We start from the raw sequence: 16,289 nt of genomic DNA on the forward strand, positions 1-16,289 counted from the left end.
AATTGAATAAACTACAAAAATAGTCCCGTCACTTTTTATCGTATCTGCTAAGTGTGATCCTCGAGTAACGCCAGAACCATGGATTAATATTTACTTACATTGAGACGTCTCAAATTTGTAATACTCATTTATATTTACAACCATGAAAATCAGAACCTCCCATGCGAAGAATATATATATATATATATATATATATATATATATGAAGTATATATATGCAATAGATAGATAGATGAAAGAATAATGCTAGACATTAGATGTAGAGATATGGGATATGATGGCAGGCTTTTTCTCTGTTACCTATATTCTCTTAAAAATATAATTGTAGATGAACTAGCTTCCTCCCTATGACTGTATAACAATTGTTCTATTAACCATGCCTCATTCCACACTGAAATCTTGTTCTAGCCAAAAGAATGTTCATTAATGTTGGACTCTTCCTTTCTTACAATGTATATCTTTTTCTGTCAATCATAATAAGATTTGTAAAGCAGTAAACTGACTGTTTTTTTATAATGTACTTGAAATAAAGTTGCACGATATTGTACATTTTATTATAATGTTCACATTTTAGAGGGACTGCTTTTTTTAAATGAGTTTTCCACCTGTCAGAACACATTGTTATGCTCAGCTGTCAGGGGGTAGACTGGTTGATCTCCATGGTAACAGTGTTTGCTGCAAATGAGAAGTAGGACCTTCTTCATTTAAGATACTGTATTAGGTAAACTAGCCATTGTGCTTCACAGGAGACAAAGTGAGCTAAAGGCACTTTAACGTAAGTTAATATCTTATTTTGCCTAATAATATTTATTTCCATCTTATTGTTTTACTTTTTATTTACTGTATCCTTTTCTACCTTTTGATTGATGTATATATTAATTATACTGTACATTGAAACAAAAGCTCATGCATTAAATGTTTATTATTAATTTATGCCATGAAGCGAGATAAATCAAATCAATACAGTTTACTGTGTAGAAAAACTTTTTGCTGCCTCTCCATTGTTTGGAATTCCTGCATGTCTCTTTCTTTTCGGGCAAAAAAAAAATTGGCTTTAATGCGATTTTTTTGCTCTATGGTTTAATTGGGCAGTTCAATTCAAGGCCATTTTTTACCCTAAAAAAGTCCTGTTTTCAGGTAAAAACACATAGAATCTGGGATAAGTTCAAGTACCTACAGATGGAGCCGCACGCATCCGGACGGAGACGCTCTGCCATTCTAGTGAATGGGGCGCTTCTCTGTCACGGGCACGTGCACCCAGCCAGGGATGGAGATGCCTGAGTCCTAGGTGCACCTAGGCGGGTGCACCTAGGCACAGACGGAGCCACGACTAGCGTGGCTCCGTCTGTATGTGTTTTTTTGAGATAGCAGCTGTTATCAGGTATTTTGTTTTTGGACCTCAGTGGGTCCCAAAACCCGCCAAAAATGCCTAATAAGTGCCAGCATTGGGATTAATTGGATAGCCCCCAGTGGACCCTGGCTAATTGATTTCACCCTATGTGTATATATATAATGTATAATGTCTGTCTGCTGTTGGTCTATGTATTTATTAATCTATATTTGGATTGCAGTATTGAGAAAATTAAGTCTACTTTTTATTGTTCTACAATTCATTTTATGCCTTTGAATCAGTTATCATATCTGTAGGGGTGGTCTTCAGTATGCCGAATGTCGGGATCACGGCGCACAGTATACCGGTGCTGGGATCCCGACACCCGGCATACCGACAGCTATTCTCCTTCGTGGGGGTCCACGACCCCCCTGGAGGGAGAATAAATAGCGTGGCGAGCGCAGCGAGCCCGCAAGGGGCTCCTTTACACTCGCCACACTGTCGGTATGCCAGCGCTCGGGCTCCCGGCGCCAGTATGCTGGTCGCCGGGAGCCCGGCCGCCGGCATACCATACTACACCCATCTGTAGAACAACTTTATTGCTTTTTCGTTCTGCTAAAATACAGTACAAAAGTCATTATATTCCAGCACCTTGGACAGCAACTTCTAAGCATGTGAAACTATGACATGCATGTTGCAGTTGTTGTCTGTACTGAAAACTAGTTTGATGCTAATTATGAACTCACCTTTCTGTGATTAATGTAGATTTTAACTTTTCTATTTTAGTAAAATTTAATAATTTGTTTGTGTAAACTCACTAATATACTATAAAGAAAAATGCACCATTTTTTGAAATATAAGAATATTAAAAGCCCCTTCAGACTAAAAGCAGTAACTACAGTATATTAGTGTCCTTGTAACTCACGCATCATACCATATATCTTAAATACATCCTGACACATAAAGGTGGGAATCCAATTGTGGGTGGGAAATTCAAAAAACAACCCAAGCCACGGGGTGTTTCCTGCAGCCGTAGGGTTTTGCTATTCACTTTTCATCGTAAATTTGACAAAAAGTCACTGGGATTTGATCTGGCACCCTGGCAGCAACTTCCCTTCAAGAACTAATGGATTAATTAATCAATTGGAAGTTTTCAATTAGCTTAATTAGTTTGTAATTACTCACCCTCTGAAGCAGTGTCTTCTCCAACGGTGGGATGTGAGTGAATGTGTGTGTGTGCATGATTATGCATGTGTGTGTGACCCCCAGTGTGTGTGACCCACCTGTGCAGTGTCATATCCCCTGGAGCCGGCTACTGGGAGGACTACATGTTTGGCTTTTGATCTGTTTTTTTTTTTTTTTTTACAAAACTCTTAAAATTACTAGAATCATATAATTTTGCCCTGTTTTGGTTCCTACAGTATTATTCATCTCAACAGCATTAATTTTCAATCATTACCAGACAATTTTGACCACTTCACAGCTCACAATATTGTTTTCATCCAATTTAGGCCAAAAGGCTGCACGGAGGTAGCTGGATGACTAAGCTAAGTGACAGCAGTAGGTGGCATAAACATGTGGCATTTAAACTTCCAACATGGCACAACTAGGAAACATAATGGCACTGCAGTGGTAGACAGGGTGGCAATTTAATAAACTATGAAAATGTTTGTCGTCTACACAAGAACACAGTCAACAATGCTCCAGACAGCGCATAATGCAAAGAAAAATGGTGCAGGACGGAATTGTACTTGGGACCTCCCACCAACCCTTATGTTGTAAAACTTAAGCGGGACATGCACAGTTTAACAAACCAATCACTTCAGCAACAGGGACTGCCACCTGTGGCTGAAATGATTGGTTTGTTTGGGACCCCACAAAACAAGTTACCAATGGGCAGTGGATATTGGGGATAATTCAGAGTTGATCGTAGATGTGCTAAATTTAACACATCCACGATCATTTAGTCTGACATGTGGGGGGATGCCCAGCACAGAGCTAGTCCGCCCCGCATGTCAGGCCCTAACCCCCCCCCCCTGCACAGGTACAAAAGCATCGCATGGCAGTGATGCTTTTGTACCTGGTGAGTAGCATCCCACCTGTGCAGCTCCTGCACACAGGCAGGGAGCTACCCGCCGCATTCTGGGTTGAAATGGCTGTGTGTGATTTCACGCAGCTGCCGAGGCCTGCCCCCCAACGGTCCAGACATGCCTCCGCTGCTTGGATCGCGCCCCGCCAATGGACGTCTAATGCCGTTGGCATGCCCCCTCCTGCCCCGCATCCTCCTCTGCCTTTCAATCAGGCAGAGGTGGTCACAGCCAGTGAGATGCTGATAGCATCTCATTGGGATTCCGGGGTGCGCACGCAATCCACAAAGTAATTCAGAGTGCGATTGCTGTCACTGCAATGATGCAGTCTGAATTACCCCCATTACTGGCAATGATCTCTATTTACACAAACTGACTGTACATAGACGAGATGTCATAATCATCATCCGAGTCCTCACCCACATCAGTGTGTACATCCTTTACTTCACACACTATTAATTCGTCCCTGCTGGAATCCACCATAACATTTTTGGACGTAATTGCTGGTAAATGTCTTCCATGTGGAATTTGTAATTAATCTTGATGAGTATCATCTTTTCCACATTTTGGGGAAGTAACCTCCTACACTGATCACTGACAAGGTACCCAGCTGTGCTGAAAACTCTTTATGAGTACATACCGGAGGGTGGAGGGGGTCAACTTCAGTAAAGCAAAGTCAGTTTGTGCAATGGCCTCAAAATTGCCTTTTTTTTTGTCCTGCCAGTAGTGAAATGGACTGTCTGACATGCCTGTTTGGCTGCTAACACTAAAATAATCATCGACCATGAACATTACACTGTGGTCTGGCCTACAGCATCACAATACATGTATGAATATTAGGCTGCGGTATGACCTGCAGCATCACAATGCTAGAGATGTGCGGCTGGCACTTTTCGTGTTTTGTGTTTTGGTTTTGGTACTAATTCCACTTTCATGTTTTGGTTTTGGCTTGGTTTTGCCAAAATCACCCTTTCGTGTTTTGGTTTTGGTTTTGGATCTGGATGATTAAAAAAAAAAAACAGCTAAAATCACAGAATTTGTGGAAAATGTTGATCCTACAGTATTATTAACCTCAATAACATTCATTTGCACTCATTTCCAGTCTATTCTGAACCCTTCTCACCTCACAATATTGTTTTTAGGCCAAAAGGTTGCACCAAAGTGGCTGTATGACTAAGCTAAGCGACACAAGTGTGCGGCACAAAAACCTGGCCCATCTAGGAGTGGTACTGCAGTGTCAGACAGGATGGCAGATTTAAAAACTAGGTCCCAATGCAAAGAAGAAAAAGAGGTGTAATGAGGTAGCTGGATGACTAAGCTAAGCAACACAACCACCTGGCCCAACTAGTAGAGTCATGCAGTGGCTGAATGTCGACAGTGGGCCGCAATTGTTCGGTCAACTGACAGCATCTCCTGCACGCTCCTGTCATTTTTTAAAAATTCTGCAATTGGTGGATTTATACTGCAGTACCCCAGGACTAATACAGCAGTACCCCTGAACTCATACGGCAGTGTCAGAAAGGATGGCCCTTTTCAAAAACTAGGCCCCAAACAGCACCTCATGCAAAGATGTTGAAGAGGTGCAATGAGGTAGCTGTATGACTAAGCCAAGTGACACAAACTATTCCCTCTGGAATTATACATCCAAATCACTAAAATTATATGTCCAAATCACTGGAATTATATGTCCAAATCATTGGAATTAAATGGCAAAATCACTGGAATTATACGTCCAAATCACTGGAATTATATATCCAAATCACTGGAATTATACGTCCAAATCACTGGAATAAATGGCAGTAACACTGGACATATACGGAAGTGTCAGACAGGATGTCACTTTAAAAAAATAGTCCCCAAACAGCACATGATGATAAGAAGAAAAAAGAGGTGCAAGATGGAATTGTCTTTGGGCCCTCCTATCCACCCTTATGTTGTATAAACAGGACATGCACACTTTAACAAACCAATAATTTCAGTGACAGGGTCTGCCACATGACTGTGGCTAAAATGAGTGGTTTGTTTTGGCCCCCACCAAAAAAATAAAGCATTCAATCTCTCCTTGCACAAACTGGCTCTACAGAGGCAAGATTTCAACCTCATCCTCATCCTCCGATTCCTTACCCCTTTCACTGTGTACATCCTCCTCCTCCGCACAGAGTATCAATTCGTACCCACTGGAATCCACCATCACAGGTCCGTCTGTACTTTCTGGAGGCAATTGCTGGTAAAGGTCTTCCCGGAGGATTTTATAATTAATTTTGATGAACATCATCTTCTCCACATTTTGTGGAAGTGACCTCCTACGCCGATCGCTGACAAGGTTACCTGCTGCACTAAACACTCTTTCGGAGTACACACTGGAGGGTGGGCAACTTAGGTAAAATAAAGCCACTTTGTGCAAGGGCATCCAAATTGCCTCTTTTTCCTGCCAGTATGCATACGGACTGTCTAACATGCCTACTTGGATGCTGTCACTCATATAATCCTCCACCATTCTTTCAATGGTGACAAAATCATATGCAGTGACAGTAGACATGTCAGTAATCGTTGGCAGGTCCTTCAGTCCGGACCAGATGTCAGCACCTGCTCCTGACTGCCCTGCATCACTGCCAGCAGTTGGGCAAGGAAATCTTATCCTTTTCCTTGCAGCCCCAGTGGTGGGAGAAATTGAAGGAGGAGCTGTTGAAGGATCACATTCCGCTTGAGTTGACAATTTACTTACCAGCAGGTCTTTGCACCTCTGTAGACTTGTGTCTGCTGGAAAGAGAGATACAACATAGGCTTTAAACCTAGGATCGAGCACGGTGGCCAAAATGTAGTGCTCTGATTTCAACAGATTGACCACCGTTGAATCCTGGCAAAGTGAATGAAGGGCTCCATCCACAAGTCCCACATACTTTGCGGAATCGCTCCATCTTAGCTCCTCCTTCAATTTCTCTAGCTGCTTCTGCAAAATCCTGATGAGCGTAATGACCTGACTCAAGCTGGCAGTGTCTGAACTGACTTCACATGTGGCAAGTTCGAAGGATTGGAGAACCTTGCACAAGACGGAAATCATTCTCCACTGCATTTGAGTCAGGTGCATTACCCCTCCTTTGCCTATATCGGAGGTGTATGTATAGGCTTTAATGGCCTTTTTCTGCTCCTCTATCCTCTGAAGCATATAGAGTGTTGAATTCAGTGACGTGCGGTGGGGTGAGGCAGGTGAGGCAGAGCCTTTCCTGTCATACTTACGTTTGTACCAGAGTTTTGACTGTATAAAGTATATGAAAAATACAAAGAATATGTTTGAAATATATTCTTTGCATTATTCTAATCATTTTTATAGCCAAAACTCTGGAGTAAAAAGTCTATGGCAGGTGAGGCAGTGCCTAACTAGTGCATCCTTTCCACATATCTATAATCAAAACTCATCAGATTTCCAGGAGCTTATACTACTGCACCTGTGTATAATGCCCAGATGTACCCTTTGGCTCGTATTTTATGTGTAAATCTGGCTCTGGTGCTAGCTAGTGCCTCCTTAGCCTTTCAGCTCACCGCACGTCCCTAGTTGAATTCCACTTTGTTACCACCTCTTGATTCAGTTGATGGCAGGGAAGGTTCAGGAGTGTTTGCTGTTGCTCTAGTCTTCAACACGCAGTGGCAGAATGCCGAAAGTGGCACGCAATTTTTTTCGGCCCACCGCCAGCATCTCCTGTACGCCCCTGTAATTTTTTAAAAAATTCTGCACCACCAAATTAATTGTATGTGCAAAACATGGAACATGCTGGAATTTGCCCAGATGTAATGCACGCACAATATTGGTGGCGTTGTCCGATATCACAAATCCCCAGGAGAGTCTATTTGGGGTTAGCCATTCTGCGATGATCTCCCTCAGTTTCCGTAAGAGGTTGTTAGCAGTGTGCCTCTTACGGAAAGCTGTGAAACATAGCGTAGCCTGCCTAGGAACGAGTTGGCGCTTGCAAGATGTTGCTGCTGTTGCCACTGCTGTTGTTGCTGCAGGAGGCCATACATCTACCCAGTGGGCTGTCACAGTCATATAGTCCTTAGTCTGCCCTGTTCCACTTGTCCACGTGTCCGTGGTTAAGTGGACACTGGATACAACCGCATTTTGTAGGACACTTAGGACACTTTTTCTGACATCTTTGTTCATTCTCTGTATCGCTTGCCTAGTGAAGTGGAACCTAGATGGGAATGTACAAAAACCAACTGCGCTTAAATAAATAAATAAAATAAGATTTATATTGGTTGAAATAAAGCCACAATACACATATACAATGTAAAAATTCACATACGGAATCACAATAAAATCAATATAATCAATGATAAAAACAAAGCCTACTGAGTCAATCTCTAAGTGGTGGTAAATTTCTCTTAGGGCAATTCTTTAAGTGCAAAAAGCCGGCATATGCAGATTTTGCTGATGAGAACAAAAGTCCTGCAGAACACATGTGTGCATGCATTTTTGTAACATCCAGATGGGGGAAAATAGTTACCAAGTCCCTTTGTGGTGTCTCAGCTGGGTATCCCACCTAGCGTATGTTCAGAGAGGTCTCTCGCTCCAACGCAATATTGGTGATGGTTCTCCCCGTGTTAATCTCCACAATGAATCCGGACTGGAAATTCCCAAAGTGCAAATGCTTTCGATGAGAGTTCTGCAGGAATGGTCAGCAATGCCCTGATTTGAGATATGGCTCCTTCCTAATGCGTTTCACTGTCACCTGGCAGCTTTATCAAAGCCTCACCTTGTTAAAAACAAACCCCACTGTTCCAATTCAGGATGCAACTTTACTTGTACAGTATGCAAGCGTATAAAAATGAATGGTCAGCTCAGAAAATATATTGCAACTTAATATAAGCAGCAAAACACATATTTTCTATAAACCAATTATCATTCTTAATCAGTTAACATTCACATTACTCTGAACCACACCCACATAAAAAATACACAGCACAGTATATGGGTGTATATATATATATATATATACATACATACATACACATTCATATATGCAGTGCACTGAATATAATATACATGCTTGTGTGTGATTTTGTGTGCAGGTCAAGAGTAATTCTATTTCTGTTGTTGCCTCAGGCAACACAATTGCTAGGCACATCCCTGACATAAAGTATGCATTTATTATTAAAGTACTGCATGTGTTATGTCTAGTACATAAGGATCAGCATTGCCAGCCCCTGAAAATAGTTTTTACTGACATTTCTTTTTATATTGATGACCTATATTTTACTAGCAAAATGTTATGCAATTCAGAAATCAGACAGAGTAGTAGCATCTACAGAAAAAGGGAAACTATTTAAAGTAAGCTGTTTATAACTCTACTGGCACCACAAATGATTACTGTTATGAATGCTTATGTGTAAGCTAGTAAAGTCCAAATAATGTCTTTTTTATCGATTCAGAGTTGTTATATTGACATTGTACAGCAATTTTTTTTTTCAATATATGTGTATATATGTGCATTAATGTCTTATTGCCACACAGGACTCCTCTGTCAAAGCATACAAAGCCAACATTTGGGGATGATTCAGAAGTGAATGTATGCCTGTTGGCATAGAGCATATTGTGTGTTTTCACACTGAGGGTGGAATGTACTAAGCTTAGAAAAGTGATTATTTCACTGTGATAAAGTACCAGCCAATCAGCTCCTAACTGCCATGTCACAGGCTGGGTTTGAAAAATGACAGTTAGAAGGTGATTGGCTGGTACTTTATCACAGTGAAATTATCACTTTTCAAAGCTTAGTACATCCCGCCCTGAGCATGCTCTGGAACTATAGATGTATGCAACTATGTGCATAACTGCACTGTAACTGGATGTTCTTATGTACAGTAGTCAAAGTTCTGAAAGGCCATGTAAATGCAATCATAGCCTATGAAGTTAGACATAAGCATAAATATATCTGTTTCCAGGTGTATCCTTTGCACCAAGTATTGGACTTGTGCAAGTGCACACTGATAATGATGATGATGATTAGTAGCCAACCAACTGTTCAGATCAGAGATTGGTGCACTGAAAAGATGTATATGACTCTGCATTTAGGAAAATATACACCTTTCCAAGCACACAATGCTTACAGTCTCCTCTGTAAGGTGACTTATTCTGTAAGATTTATTTGTTTGCGCTCTGTTTCAGAGGATTTGAAAGAAACAGGGCAGAAAGTGAAAGAATAATGAACAAAGTGAATGATCTTACCCTGCTCCAACCATCAGAGCTGTAACCAGATATAAGGCACGAGCCCTCTCTCCTTCATGACATATATGTATATATATATACACTGTATATATATATATATATATATACAGTAGCATATGGATGCGGCACTCCAGGCTTAATTGATTCACACAGACCAGAAGCTGTTTGGCTAAACAGCTTCTGGTCTGTGTGAATCAATTAAGCCTGGAGTGCAAAATTCTTATGCTACTATTTGTCGATTTATGAGGGCACCGGCTGCATTTTTATTGCTTTTGGAGTGCCAAACTTTGTCTCTTGTATATATTGGAATAGACATGGTTCAGTGAGTATTCCTGTTGAGGCACCCAGCTATTGATTATCAACCATTGTCACCAGGTGGTTCCTGCACATCTAGAGCATCTAGATGAAGTTTTAACAGTTCTGCACTTTTTGTTTTGTACAAATCTCTGGAGGTGGTTACAAGTGCTGGCTGCACTGTGATTGCATTGCTGGTATTTACAAAGAGTTACTGGCATCATGGAGAAAATGGAGTATCAATTTGGACACTTCAAATTCCCTGTGGGAGATGTACTATCGTTCTCAGAGTCAGAGGCTGACACAATCCTTTTTGATAGAGGAATGAATGACGAGACTGAATCAGCAACAGTGGATGGCATCTTTAAAGAGATGTTGAAATTAAAAAAGAAAGAGGTGGATTTTTACCTCCATGGCCTGTCACCTAGTGACTATTATAAAATGAAGAAACTCCCCAGAGGGTTCCAGGTAAAAAATTGCCCCACAATTGGGAGATATGATGTGCAGTTTTGTCGGCGGTGGACTGCAATTTTAAACAAATGTTCACTAGACCTTATTTTATTAATGATTGAACAATCCAGTAAAGAAATGGAAAAGATTCAAACAAAAATCTCTGCATTTGAAACAATCTATGTTCTGGTATTACTGGCTGATAAGGATGGGGAATGGATGGAGAAATTACAACAAGTGTATCAATACAAAAGGGAGCTTTTAGCTTTTAAAAAGGAGAAACTACATAAGGTTGAACAGGATTACGAGAAACATTCTGTATACCGGTGGCTATCAGGTAACAGGCAAGATGACAAGAGACGACCCTTCTTCCGTAGGAACCGTAAACCTTTTGCCAGATTCGATACAGAGTCTTCACAAGAGACCAATAGTGATACAGACAGACCACAGCAAACAGCAGCCCCTTTAGGGGTAAAGATGAGAGGTTTCAAAAATTCAGAAAGAGATGGCATATCAGGAGGTGGCCAAAACGAGAGGCAGAGGAAGAGTCGGGCGGCCGCCGATGGCCAGACAGATGCAATAGTCAACTTATCTTCACATGAATTGACTTCTACAGAAATTTGCCTTCTTAACAAAGTACTGTCTTTCATTCCATCCATCCCATTCGATCAATTGCAATGGAACATTGAAAAACATTCATTGCAAAGAAAGATTAAACTTAAGGAACACTTCAAAGATAATGCCTCAAGGGTATTAGAAGAAAAAAATCGTATTCCAAAACAGCTGCAACAATTCTGTCCCAAATCTACGATTTCATGTAATCCCAGCATTAAGACCTTCATGAGGCTGTTAGAACAATATGTTGAAAGTGCGATGTCAGCCAAAGCATTTATCCATCCTAACCTGACTGTGCAAGAAAGAGAGGCATTAGATTCCCTTTCAAATAACCATAATCTTATCATTCGATTGGCAGATAAAGGGGGAGCAATCGTGTTCCAGGATTTTGATGATTATAACAAAGGGGCCATGCGCCAATTGTCTGACACTCAGGTTTACACTAAACTACAGTTTAATCCAACAAGAACTTGTAAGAAATGGCTACAAATATTATTGCAGCAAGCATTAGTGGTACATCTGATTACTGATGAAATATTTGATATCTTGATTCCTGAATATCACTTGTACCTTTGTTTTATTTGATACCTAAAATACAAAAAAACATTGATCCCCTACCAGGACGCCTGATAGTGTCTGCTAGGGGATCGCTGTTACAGCCTACAGGATGTTATTTAGATTCTTTATTGCAGCTTTTAATACAAAATGAGCCTAGTTTTCTGTTAGATACCACTAGTCTGCTAAATAATTTGAATAAGCTCACGATAGTCCGTGATGAAACTTGGCTGACGACCATCAATGTGGTCAGTTTGTACACATCTATTCCTCATCAATTTGGGTTAGCCGCAGTCACAAGATTTTTATTAAAAAAGGGAGTGTACAATCTGGCTAAAATTTATGTTATATTGCAATTGTTGGAGTTGAATCTCACAATGAATTTTTTCTTGTTCGATGGGAATTTTTACCTACAGATACGGGGGGGGGGGGGGGTGCGATGGGTTCCTCTGTAGCACCGGTGTATGCAAACATAGTGATGTTTGCTGTGGAAGAGGATTTATTTTACAATAATCCTCAATTTACATCTCAGGTGTTATTGTTTTGGAGAATATGATTGCCCAACACAATGCTACAGAGGGACCCATCAAATTCGCTTATGCTATGAATCAGGATGTGGTGAATTTCTTGGATGTCAAAATCCAGATTATTGATTCAGTGCTTATAACTACAGTGTTTTCAAAGCCCACAGATAGAAATCAGCTGTTACACGCAAGAAGTTGTCATCCTAGATCAATGGTGAGAGGGCTTCCATACTCCCAAATGGTCTAGGTTAGACGCATTAACAGCAGTAGTGCAGAAGCTGAAGTTCAGATAGATCTGTTAATTGACAAATTTATTAGCAGGGGGTATTCTCTAAAATTATTAAAGGAATCCTAGAATAAAGTGATGGCTTTAGACAGAAATGAGCTATTAAGTAAAAATAAAAATTTAAAGAAGACAGGCTATGTCTGCCATGGGTCAACAAATTCAATGTGAGGTCAGCAGATATTAATTTAATATAAAAAAAATTGGCCGATTATAGTATCCGATTCTAATTTAAACCTAAAGGATACGCATTTAATGCCATGTTATGCACGAGGTAAAAATCTGTGTGATCTATTAGTAAAAACCGATGTGGCCAAATTAAACAGGAAGCCTAAAGGGAAAGGGACATTTTTGTCAGGTACTAAGAAACTTGGTTGCATCAAATGCTCGCATGTTACATGTCAATATCTGCTTACGGGAGACTTTTTCAACCACCCCCACACTGGACAGAAAATATTTATTAAACATTAGCTGACATGTAATTCTAATTTTGTGATATACCAAATTAACTGCTCTTGTGGCCTCAGCTATATTGTCAAAACGGAGAGAAAATTTAAGGAGAGAATGTCAGCTCACCATTCAGCCATTCGTAATGCATGGGAAACAGGTGATAGTGAGCAGCCCGTAGCCAGGCACTTTGTCCAGTTTAAACATCCTGTACATAGTATCATATAGAGAATGATAGATTGTGTTCCCTTAGACATAAGAGGTGGAAATAGATGTGCCAAGTTATTAAAGATCGAAACCAGATGGATTGCACGGTTAGGGGTAATTTATCCCAAAGGTTTGAATGAATCCATTTCATACTCTTGCTTTTTAAAATATTTTTTTTACAATATTTTATTAGATTATTAGCACATATCATAGTGAGTATGATGTATCCATGAAATACAGTTACATATATTAGCATGAAACAATTGGATGTTACGTAGTATTTGTAAGCATTCTATGGAAATACAGCTGGGAGTGGAGGACGGATTAAATTTCACATTATTGTTTTACAACATTAGACAGCAGATGTAGATTCCTTAGTAAGGTTATTAACAGATCTAAAAGTGTATTTTGCTGTGTCCTTCCAGCTTGTGACTCACGCTGCAGAGATTTGTTACCATGGTGATGGGTGTAATTTGCACGGCGCCGTCGGATTCCGATGACATCACGGCCTGCACTGCCCGCCATGGTGAGTGGTCCCGGACAGGCTGGCGGGATTCCACTTGTGGTGAAAGGTTTAAAAGGTATGTACTATGTTCTATTGTTTAATAAAGCCTGACGACAGTAGGTGTGTCTACTAAAACATTGCTAAACAAAAAAAAAAGCTAAACAGCTTCTGGTCTGTGTGAATCAATTAAGCCTGGAGTGCCGCATCCTTATGCTACTATTTATCCATTTATGAGGGCACCGGCTGCAGCTATTTTATTGCTTTTGGAGTGATAAACTTTGTCTCTTGTGTATATATATATATATATATATATATATATGTATATATGGCACATACTATTTCAGAACCCTCAAAGAAAATGGCTTTGGACACCAATCCTCTTAAATAACATTCATGCACCTCTTGCATTGACAGTCACATAGGAGCATACTTTATATGTACCTTCAGTTACAAACTCATTTATTTAAAACACACATTTCAAATTACTGTCAAACTCAGGATTTGACCTCATCACCTGTTACATTGCAGTTGTACACCTTATTCAATGAGCTTTTTGCTCATGCATAGTAATCATGCAAATTCTAACTATATGAAGCTAATTGTAATTGTAAGTGCAAAACCATTGCAATTAGGCAGATCTATGTAGCATGTGGACATACAGTACTCGGCTGCAATGCAGATTATTTTTTACAAAAGGATGTTTAGTTTCTGATATTTACAAGTAGCTTCATATAGTTAGAATTAGCTGGCATCCTTTGCAGTAGCAAATAGTTTCATAAGTAAGGTGTCTGACTGAAATGTGTATTTGACTACCAGCTATGACATTTTTTGCCTTAAATACAAGAATAGGTAACTAAAGGTGCTTAGGGATGGATGGGGAGTCAGCCATGGAAGAGATAGGGGTGGGCAGGAGATGCCATGAATTAAAGAGGAGGAAAATACAGGTGAAAGTGATTAAAACAGAAAATGTACAGGACTTTTATTTCTACTCATTTTGCCCAGTTGCTTAACCAGTGGTATTGGTTTATTTATAGCTAGTAGGTACAGCTGTACTCACTGTTACATCTACACTGGTGATGAAGTGCAACTTGAGTGTAGCTGGAATTCATACAGTTCATCAGCTGGTTAGTGTATACTGCAAACAGATAGCACTGCAGGGATGCTATAACTGGGTATGCAGGTTTCTCATAGGAGTTGCCCAGTTGCTTAACCAGTGGTATTGGTTTATTTATAGCTAGTAGGTACAGCTGTACTCACTGTTACATCTACACTGGTGATGAAGTGCAACTTGAGTGTAGCTGGAATTCATACAGTTCATCAGCTGGTTAGTGTATACTGCAAACAGATAGCACTGCAGGGATGCTATAACTGGGTATGCAGGTTTCTCATAGGAGATAAGGCAGGAGACTTGCTTAGGTCTCTCACAAAGTCACACTAAACAGTCTCAAGATGTATCCCGCACATACTCAGTAGAGATCTTGATTGCCATCTTAAGATAGGGCATGAAGCCTCCCTGGAGAACAGGAATATTGCATTCTGCACAATCATGAACCACACATACATCACAGAATACCTCCCCACTTAGAACCTATTAATCCATTTACTCTCATCACCCAAAAACCCCTGCCACTTACTGTGACACCTAGTAATCCAATTGCTGCCAGCACCCATTAACTCACCTCTCACAGAACCCATTAGCCCCCATCACAGCAGTTTTTGATCCATTCACCCCAATCACTCATTAACCCTCCCCCCCTTCACAGCAAATATTAAGCAAGGTAATAGGCATTGCATAAAAATGTCACAAGCTATGTTACAAGCTATGTCACAAGCTACAGTATGTCACAAGCTAAGTTACCGCAGCACCATAGCACTAGGACACAACATGCTGCTGCTGTAGAAATTCTTGTGACTGACTCTATAGAACATATACTGTATAAGGTCACTCTGCCATTTTAGGCACTATACACTGGGCAGCAAAGTTCAAATTATGGTCAGTGCATGCTGCTTTATAATTTTAATTAAAGATGTGTAGTTCGGATTTGGCTTGGATTTTCCCACCAAATTCAAATTTCAAAACATCATCTTTTGGTGCCAAAATTTAATTTTTGTCCATGGAAGATTAGTTTTCCTGCCAAAATGTCATCTTTCAGGGACAAAATTGAGCTTTTGGCACCAAAAGATAATGCTTTGAAACCTGAATTTGGTGGGAAAATCCAAGCCAAATCCAAAATGCACATCTCTAATTTTGTTGTCATTCTCAAATGTTTATTACTTTAGGTTGTGCATATGATCTTGTAATTTAAAGATATAATTATCATTTTGCTAGTTGTTTTTGTCTCTACTATTACCATTACCTTTAGTGATATACAAACACCGTTACTAAGGAATCTGTATAGTCTAATACAGGAGGAGATCCCTGGGGGGCTGACATGATGAATTTACCACATCGGGTGTTACCAACTATAGTGACGCCACTGTCCATTGGTAATAGATAATGTTGATATGAACCTATAGTAGTCTTGATATCTCAATCCTTGTATAAATGACTTAAATTAGCAAAGAAGATAGACTTCAAAATATACTGTAATTGGTCCATAGGCAAGCCCTACCTAAATGTAGGATTTAATGTTGGGTCACAAGTCTGTTATTGAGATCTTGTATCAGAAGAATTTGTATCAAGCAGCAGAATAAATTGGCATATTTTAAGAAAAATCACAAGGTGTGGGTAAATCGCTGAGTTCATGGCACTCCAACTGGGACCATGTGACTTTA

General features: G+C 40.1%; 1 long non-coding RNA gene across 1 annotated transcript in view; it reads left to right on the forward strand.

Annotated features, from left to right (window-relative positions):
* The first annotated feature begins 712 nt into the window (after positions 1-712).
* Positions 713-16,289, forward strand: part of LOC134947745 (uncharacterized) — a 29,856-nt gene continuing 14,279 nt past the window's right edge. Inside the window, exons 1-2 of the long non-coding RNA XR_010182740.1 lie at positions 713-775; positions 13,435-13,590. This is a non-coding gene — a long non-coding RNA (uncharacterized LOC134947745). The remainder of the gene's footprint in view (positions 776-13,434; positions 13,591-16,289) is intronic.

Source organism: Pseudophryne corroboree, chromosome 8 (genome assembly GCF_028390025.1).
Source record: "Pseudophryne corroboree isolate aPseCor3 chromosome 8, aPseCor3.hap2, whole genome shotgun sequence".
NCBI classification, from domain to species: domain Eukaryota; kingdom Metazoa; phylum Chordata; class Amphibia; order Anura; family Myobatrachidae; genus Pseudophryne; species Pseudophryne corroboree.